The sequence below is a fragment of the Echinops telfairi genome, unplaced genomic scaffold, assembly GCF_000313985.2.
Source record: "Echinops telfairi isolate 266 unplaced genomic scaffold, ASM31398v2 ScPeMD7_7427;HRSCAF=8465, whole genome shotgun sequence".
In the NCBI taxonomy this organism is placed as follows: domain Eukaryota; kingdom Metazoa; phylum Chordata; class Mammalia; order Afrosoricida; family Tenrecidae; genus Echinops; species Echinops telfairi.
Genome location: NW_022111327.1, coordinates 10,498,912 through 10,507,713, shown reverse-complemented (window position 1 = coordinate 10,507,713; position 8,802 = coordinate 10,498,912).

Sequence of the window (8,802 nt, the reverse complement as noted above, 5' to 3'; positions counted from 1 at the left end):
CAGCAGAGGGGTGGGTGAAGGGAGACGCTGGGCAGTGTAATATAAGATACAATAATAATTTATAAATTATCAAGGGTACATGGGGGACAGGGCAGGAGGAAGCGAGGGGGAGGGGGGAAAAAGGAAAATGAGCTGATTCTGGGAACCCAAGAGGAAAGCGAATTTGGGGAATAATGAGGGCAAAAAAATGTATAGATGTGCTTTACACAATTGATCTATGTATTGTGATGAATTGTATGAGCCTCAATAAATTGATTTAAAAAAAAACAGAACAGCAAAAGCTAAATGAGAGAAGAGACATTTCAGGTAAAGGGAGTTGTATATGCAGAGTTTGTAAGGTGTGCTTTCAATGTGGCTATTCATTTGGCGTGGGATGAGGTTGAACGTTGAACTGCACAGCATGGCTACAGAATGGCTCTGCGAAACCACTGAAGACTTTCCAGCGAATGATAACAAGCTTATTTACAAAAGTCAGTGACTTCTGGCTGAAGGGTGGATTAAAAAGAAGAAGAACTACTGCACTTTGAAGATGTTAAACAGGACGTGGTTGAAGGATTATCAGGGACAGGTATTTAGTGCCGCTATGGATCAGGATTTGGAGTCTAAGACAGAAGAGTTACTGGAGATACAAAGACTTTAAAATGCTATAGGAGTAGATGAAATTACCCAGAGAGACTATCAAATGCAAGTACAGAAAACGAGAATGATTATGGGGGAGCAACATTCAAGTGTTCACCAGAGAAAGAGAAACTAGGGTGACCAAGGACTGTAGACTAATGAGAGTTGAAGGAAAGGGGGTGCTGTTTGTTCCTTTCATTAAAGAAACACTATTTGCAAAGATACAAGCAGAGAAGGAACTGAAGAACAGAATTCAAGATTTAGCCATTTCACTGAAATTCATGTGAGTGGAAAGCAGAATCAATGGGGCTGAGCAGGTGAAAAATGGAGGCAACAAGTGTAAACAACAGAATAAAAAATGCAGCCATGAATAACAAGAGTCTGGCACAGAATCTTACTGCAAAATCTACTGCCGTTGAGCCCATTCCGACACCGAGTGACACGTTTAAGGTTTCTGCGACTGACAATCCTCATGGGAACAGAGCCTTATCTTTCACCAGACAAAGTGGCTGGTGGCTTTATGCCAGCAGCCTTTCTATGAGCAGCTCAATACTTATCCTACAGAGTCACTAGGGCTCCTTAGCTTGAGGGATGAATGCATAGATACCAAAAAATTCCCTAATTTATGAATTTTCAAAAAACAGATGTGGCACGAAAGTTATTTTTAGCAATAGGCTAAAAAAAATGTCTGTTTTAAAATTATGCTGACTTATAAGCAGAGTAGTATTCCTTGAGTAAGTAATTGATTTCTCATTGTGAACCCTAAAAAGAAGAGCTTAAGAACCTTGATAAGCTAACAAACATATGCAGAAATGTTCATAATCACAAGCCATTCAAAAGATGCAAATCAAAACAATAAAGAAGTGCCATATCACACCAGTATTGATAACAAAGTTCAAAAAAAACAGAAACAAACACATGCTGGAGAGGGTACAGAAAGCTTGGGACCCCAAGACACTGCTAGAGGGATTGTAAAACAGTACAACCACTGCGGAAATTGGGATGGCACTTACTCAAAAAATCAGGAATTAAAATACCATGTGACCCAGCAATAGTGGACTATCCTACAGAAATAATGAATGTAGCCTGAACAGATATATGCACTCCCTTGTCCAGTACAATACTATTCACAAAGCAAAAAAGATTGAACCAATCGAAGTGCCTATCTGTGAAAGACTGAATATGTAATTGTTGGTACATACACACAATGGAATACTACACATTGATAAAGAGTAATGATCAAACTGAAACAACTCATGCAATGGTTGGATTCATAGCACTGTTTGCTAAGTGAGGTTAGCCAATCTTGAAAAGAAAAATACTGGATGAGAACACTGAGGCTTTCAAATTTCAAGAAAAGGGTTTGTATACCCCAAGAAACAGACTTTGAGGGTTTCCAGGGGTGAGAGGGGAATCGAGGGAAAATGACACAGTAAAGTAGTGGGTGGATCAGTGTTAACGTGAGTGAAAGCCAAGATAATGTACCGCAAGAGGGAGATGAACCAACAAGCGGGTGGGGATTGCGGTTGGGGATGCAGGAACAGAGCAAATCATTGGGAAGTTTGATAAATTATTTAAGTTGTTGAAAACAAAAATGAGCTGACACTTAATTGACAACAAGGTATTGTAAATAATCAGAGGAACCTTAGCATGCTACCTTCTCGAACTGAAATGAGAAATATTTTCTAATCCTTCAGTTAAAGTCATATGACCCCCATGATAGTTTCTCATGACCCTGGATGTCTTTTCCTTCATACTTCCCATTAAAGTTTATAGTTACATATCTGCTTGTGGCATTTCGAAATTGTCTGTCTCTCCTATTTGAACACAGCCTCTCTGATAAGATGAAACATGCCAGTTTGTGCTCATCACTATACCTTGCATTGCCCAGTACAGTTCCTGGCACATAATGGGCACTGAACAAATATTGACTGGATGAAGGACAAAATGAAAGGTCTGAATATTGAAAGAGTTGTATTAACTTGTCGTCTTACATTGGAGAAGTTTTCATGTCCTCGTCTTTAACCTTCAACTGGTGAGACAAATCACAAAGGTCCTTTTCATTCAAACTGAGATAACGTCAGACTCTAGCTACACCAGTGTCATCCCCCAGGATATAATTCTTTAGCTCCTTTCGAGCTATATGTTTCTGGTGAACTGCTAAAACATTCATGTGGAGAGTAGAAATTTCTTTTGAGTTAATAGCACTTCCCAGTGTTTTCCTAAAGAATTCGTTTTAATGTTGATCCCCAATAAATAGACACTTTCTCACCCCTATCTCCAGAAGTAGCAGTTTGCTGAAAGAACAAAGACAATAGTATGATGGTAAGAACTCTGAAAACATTGGAGCTGGCACAGTTTCCAGGTGTCTAAATTCAAATGTGGCTTCAGCATTTACTAGGTTATATCTTTAGTAAATTATTTAACTTCTTTGAGACTCAGTTTTGTCATGTGTGAAATATCAGTAGCAAAAGTGTTTATCTAAGAGTTTCTATGAACATTTATATGAGTAGTACTTGTAATAAGCTCTGTACAATGTCTGCTACAAATATTATGTAAGTTATTTTAATGGTTAATTGTTTTCTGTTATTTCATCATTCAGTATACAGGAACATAACACATATATGAATGCAATTGAAAAATATATTGCTACTGGGATTTTAGTATGGTGGAGTGAAATTTCTTAATATGGTTCTTCTATTCAAACCCCTGTAACTCTCACCAGGTAATTGAGTGGGGCCGACAAATAGGACGTGTATAACAGGCATAGAAGGTATTGGTCAGTTTTCATTACCAACTACCTGGCGATCAAGATGAGAAATCTTTGAAACAGCAGCAGGAAGAGAAACCCCAAGCACCTTGGCATAGCACGTTCAAACTTCTGTTTGAAGTGGTGGAGGGAAGATACATCACAGACTAACTTTTCCTTATCTGTCCTGAGACTGGAACGGTGGGTAAACTGGAACTGACAAGTAAGCTGACTTCCTGGCCCAGGGAGGCCAATAAAGTTTGAGAGACCAAGTGACTGAAAAACTGAGAACTGAAATAGAGATTTGGCAACCACGTGGCTGAGCAGCTGAGCACGTTACCTGCTGACTGATCAAGGACTGTAAACTTTCCGTTAGCTGATCTTGACTTGTGGTAAACTATGAACTTCTCTAATACATCCCTTAATTGTGAGTACTGTATTGCCTGTGAATTCTCTGTGCTCATTACAATGAATTATCGAACCCAGCATAGATATAGAGTGGTGTGGGAGGAATGGTTTGTGTCACAATAGGTATAGAAGGATGGACCATGGAGGTTTGTCCGACCCCTAACTTATGGCAATAGGGAAGCCAGAGGAGGTTAGATATGGCCCCATTGCCATTTGTTGCAACCAGTTCATATATGCATAGGTTTACTCCAAACAAAACATGCTCGATCTTGTCTTTACAATCAGTGAATGGCTGCAAACGAGTTCTCTCAGGAATACTCTTCTCTTAGTCTCATTAGGGTATCTTTTTTTTAAACAGTCCAAATGAAACAATGGCTTTCAAGATCTTCTGGGACAGTTTAACTCAAGGCACAAAGGACAGTTCAGAAGGTTATTATGACTGTTTTAAGAAAGGCTGCGCTCTTGCCTCTGGTCCTGAGGGGTTCATCTGCCCCGGATTCCCGGTGTTTCCAGTTCTTATCTGTACCAGTGTTCATCTTCTGGTCTAGCCGGATTTGCAAGGTAGAATTGGGATCATGATAGTGGGGCAGGGACGGGGGAGGAAGCATTGAAGAACTAGAGGGTGGAGCGAAGGTGGGGTAGAAAGGGGGAACCGATTACAAGGATCTGCATATAACCTTGTCTCTGGGGGACGGACAACAGAAAAGTGGGTGAAGGGAGACTTCGGGCAGTGTAAGATATGACAAAATAATAATTATTTATAAATTATCAAGGGTTCATGAGGGAAGGGGGATACAGGGAGGGGAGTGAAAAAAATGAGGAGCTGATACCGAGGGCTCAAGTAGAAATCAAATGTTTTGAGAATGATGATGGCAACAATTGTGCAAATGTGCTGGACACAATGGATATAAATATGGATTGTGAGAATGGTTGTACAAGCTCCCAATAAAATGATTAATAAAAAAAGAAGGGTTGTGTGTTAGACAATAAACTATCTCAGGTTGTAAATGAGTAATCTTGAATATATTTTCTAAAAGGACACAGGATCATCATGGGGACTTATTACGAATATGTTTATAGAAGGAGGGAAAAAAGCTATGGAATTTGTATTGAGGATTTTCCCTTATCACAATGCACCTGCTCATTCTTTGAGGGCATCCAGGGGTATCCCAGAAGAATTTTGTTGGGATCCTCAACCCTCTACCCTACAGCCTGAATGAAATTTCCCATGCAGGCTTATTTTTCTTCCTCAAATTCAAAGAATATCGAAAAGGAATATGATTTGGGGCCCTAGAAGATGACAAAAGTACAGTTTTGATGTGATGGAAATCAAAGATCACAAGTTTTATTCAGGGAAGGATTGGCGAGATGAAGAAACTGATTTCATAAGTATATAGAACTAGGTGAAGGATATACCATGAAACAATAGCTTCACATTTTAATATTTGTTTAGTAAAAGTTTTTATGACTTTGTAGTAATATTTCCTAACATATCATTGTATACAAGTATACTGTCTCCCATATAGGAGTGGAATCCAAATTTGCCACTTTTACCTATTCAATGGTTTTCTAGTGGAAGGAGAAAAACTGACTTTATAAAAGTTTAACTCAATGTCATTCCAGTCAACTGAAAGGTCATCCTAACTTAATCTGTTTTTTATGTTACTAGAATTAATTTTTTAACATATAAAGCTTTATTTATAATGAAGAAAGATAAGGACCCATATTATGTCCATCAACAGAGAATGGATAAATATTGACAGCATTGCCATCAGGTGTAATATTTTAAATTTTCATAGAGTATTTACTGAATTAGAAAAATAATTTAAAATACTAAATAAATAAGAACAAATTAATAAATTATATTCAAATCATACAGAAAATGTTATTGTATGTGTATATATATATACATACATATAAATTAAAAACCAAAACTCATTGTCATCAAGTCAATGCTGAGTTATGGTGACCCTATAGGACAGGGTAAAACTGCCCCTGTGGGTTACAAGAGTGTAACTTTAAAATAATAGTTTTATTGATATAAAATTCACAAAGAATACACTTCCATAGTTGTTACTTTTTAAAAGATTTCGCTATACATCATGACAATTCGTTCTAGTGCTTCCTGCCCTAACTGAATCTTTACTCCCTCCCACCATTAACACTGTTCCAGGTCTCTCTCCCATGCATCTTACCATCAACTTGCAGGAGGATCCTCCACATCTGAGCATTTATAAAGAAAGGATTCTATTCCTGTAAATTTCCTACAAGCACTGGCAAGAAAAACTGACAAGTCTCAAGCTACCTGCATGTGTTTGTTTAGCTTGCCACCAACTAATACTATTTGCCTACAAAAATATCTTTGGTCTTGGCCAGGTGTGTTTGAATCAGATTCACTTCCCATCAGGTTTCATGTTACGATGAAAAGAAAGCATCATTCCTTCCATATCACACTCAAAGAAACACAGCTGGAACCCCCTCTCCATGGCGGGCCGTGCAGAAGGGCACTGGTATGGAGAGGAGAACCTAAAGTGTCTTTTGCATATTGAATAGTAAATGGCACAAGCCTAAACCTTAGGGATTTGGGTGAGTAAAGGTTTTAGGGTCAGAAGGATGCTTGCCTGTTAGCACTCCAGAGCTTGATTTGTTTAGAAAAGTAAGGATAATAGAGGTTCTGGCATGCTGCATACCAAAATGTAGGTAAAAACAAACTTCTGACTTCAAAGGAAACTCGAAACAAGGATTCAAGCAGTTTCTTTTTTATGTCTTAATCCAAAAGGGCGAGCATGTGGGGTCAAAAACGTACTTCCAATAAGTACAAAAACAATGTTGTATACGCTTTCTAGTTCTGGTATCAGAGGGGATTTGGCAGGTAAAGAGAAAAACATCTTGATTTGTAAACAATCACCACTTCATTGGCTTTAGTGTGCAGTAGCCACAATAACTCATAACTCACCCTTATTGTTGGCAAGGACTTCACCTCTCTGGACCACAGTTGTTGTATGTAAAATCAGAATCACAGCAGATTTTCAATCATACAGGTATTTTGTGAGATTCTAAATAGGTAGTACAGTGAACCCTCACCACTTCGCGCTTTGACTTCTGTGGCTTCACTCTATCGCGGTTTTTGCGTAACAGCGCATGCTCTGTCATTACTGCCACTGATTGGCTCATACTGTACACGCTTGATGCCATAAATAATATAATAAATAATAAATGCTCATTGTAACGTCCAAAATGTTTTACTGTATTTTCCCTTTTTCATTTAATAAATTGGGTAATACGAGTGTAATGGTGACTAAAGGGTGTTTTCTCATGTCCGCTATGCTCTAACTACGAAAATATTTGATTTACAAATAAGGAATCCTACTTCGCGGAATTTCATTTATCACGGTAGGGTCTAGAACCGATTAACCGCGATAAACGAGGGTTCACTGTACATAAAAGTGCTGTGAAAAACTTTCAAGTCTTCTAACACTGCCTGGTGTTATAACCATGGAGAATGGAGTGGAGATAAATTGGCATAATTCATAATTCTGAGTTAGTATATATGCCCTTAATTTGTTTAATAAATTTTATTTTAAAAGGACGTGTATGTCCATTTCTCTTCCCAGAAATATGGCAGATTGGGAATTTGAAAAAAATCATCAATAACGCCAAAAAATTCCTGATGAATGGTGTCATTAGGGTCAGTTGTATACAATGCTGGTGGCACCCTTATCCATACACACAAGCCACCACTATGGCACTCCCCATACCAAATCATACAGAATCCTCAGTAGTGTTTATTGTCAATTTTAATAGTAGAACAATGTATGACTTATAATTGTAAGATGTTTGAATGTAGTATTTCTTCAATTACATGAGTCAATAAAAAATTGGTTTGTAAAATATTTTTTCATTGAATGACATTGTTAGTTTATTATTAAAAAATGAGCATAAGCCCTTTGTTACTTTTCTCCATTTTTTCCAACTACTGCATCTCAAAAATTAATGATCATTTCACCAATACCATTTATCACAATATGGTTGCTAAAATATCAGAATATCTGAGAAACACCAGAAATTACAGATTTTTTTAATGTGGCAGCATTATAAAAAATAATGCTTGCTTATAATGCATGCACCCAAAACCACATGATTCAAATTGCCTTTGCAAATGGACCACAGAAGATTCAAAAAGTACATCATTTTTGAGTTTCAGCCTTATAAGTATATTGTTATAGGTAAGCTGGGCTTATTAAAAATGTTTTTGTTGTAACATCAGACTGCAGGGATGTTTTTCATAAAAATAATACATTTCTCTTGCAACATGACATCATAGGTCCCCAAACTTCTTTGGCCTTTTCAGAAGAAAAAAGAAAATCCCTCAGTGCCCCCTTGTCAATGTCCAGGCTGATGTATAGTTTCCCACTTTTGTAGCCTCCTTGTATTGTTCCAGTGCCCCCAGGGGTTATGACGGTCCTCTTTGGTAAACATTGCACTTTGCAATAATCTCATCGATGTTCATTTCGGTGTGACCACCCAGTGCACTATGAATCCACCACACCTCCCTAGTGCGATCTCTGTGAAATAAATATTACAGATTTTATTAAATTTAAAATGATCAAAATAGAAAGTTGCGACTATTCATCTCCCTTCAGGCATGAAGAAAGTCAGGACATTTTCAATCCAGAGAGAGAGCTTGAAATTGCTGACTATCACTGGGATAGGCTGATTATGAAATTGCAGCTGTACAAAAGAGTTGATATCAGAAAATAGAGAACTCAATTTAAGAAGTCACATGGGGAATGAAAAAACAGTTTGTGTAGAGCGAAGAGTTGACATTGAGATGCCACATAAACAAAAATTGTCAGTTCCACACTTCAATCAAGTGGAGGGTGTGTGTGGGGGGTGTTGTGGCGAATTCCTTCTGTCCTATTATAAAAAGAAGAAAACCAATTCTTCCTGACTTCAACTTGACTTCTTGGTGCCAAAAGATGTCTTCAGAGAATTCATGACCATCAACCTTGTAAGATAAGGTTGTA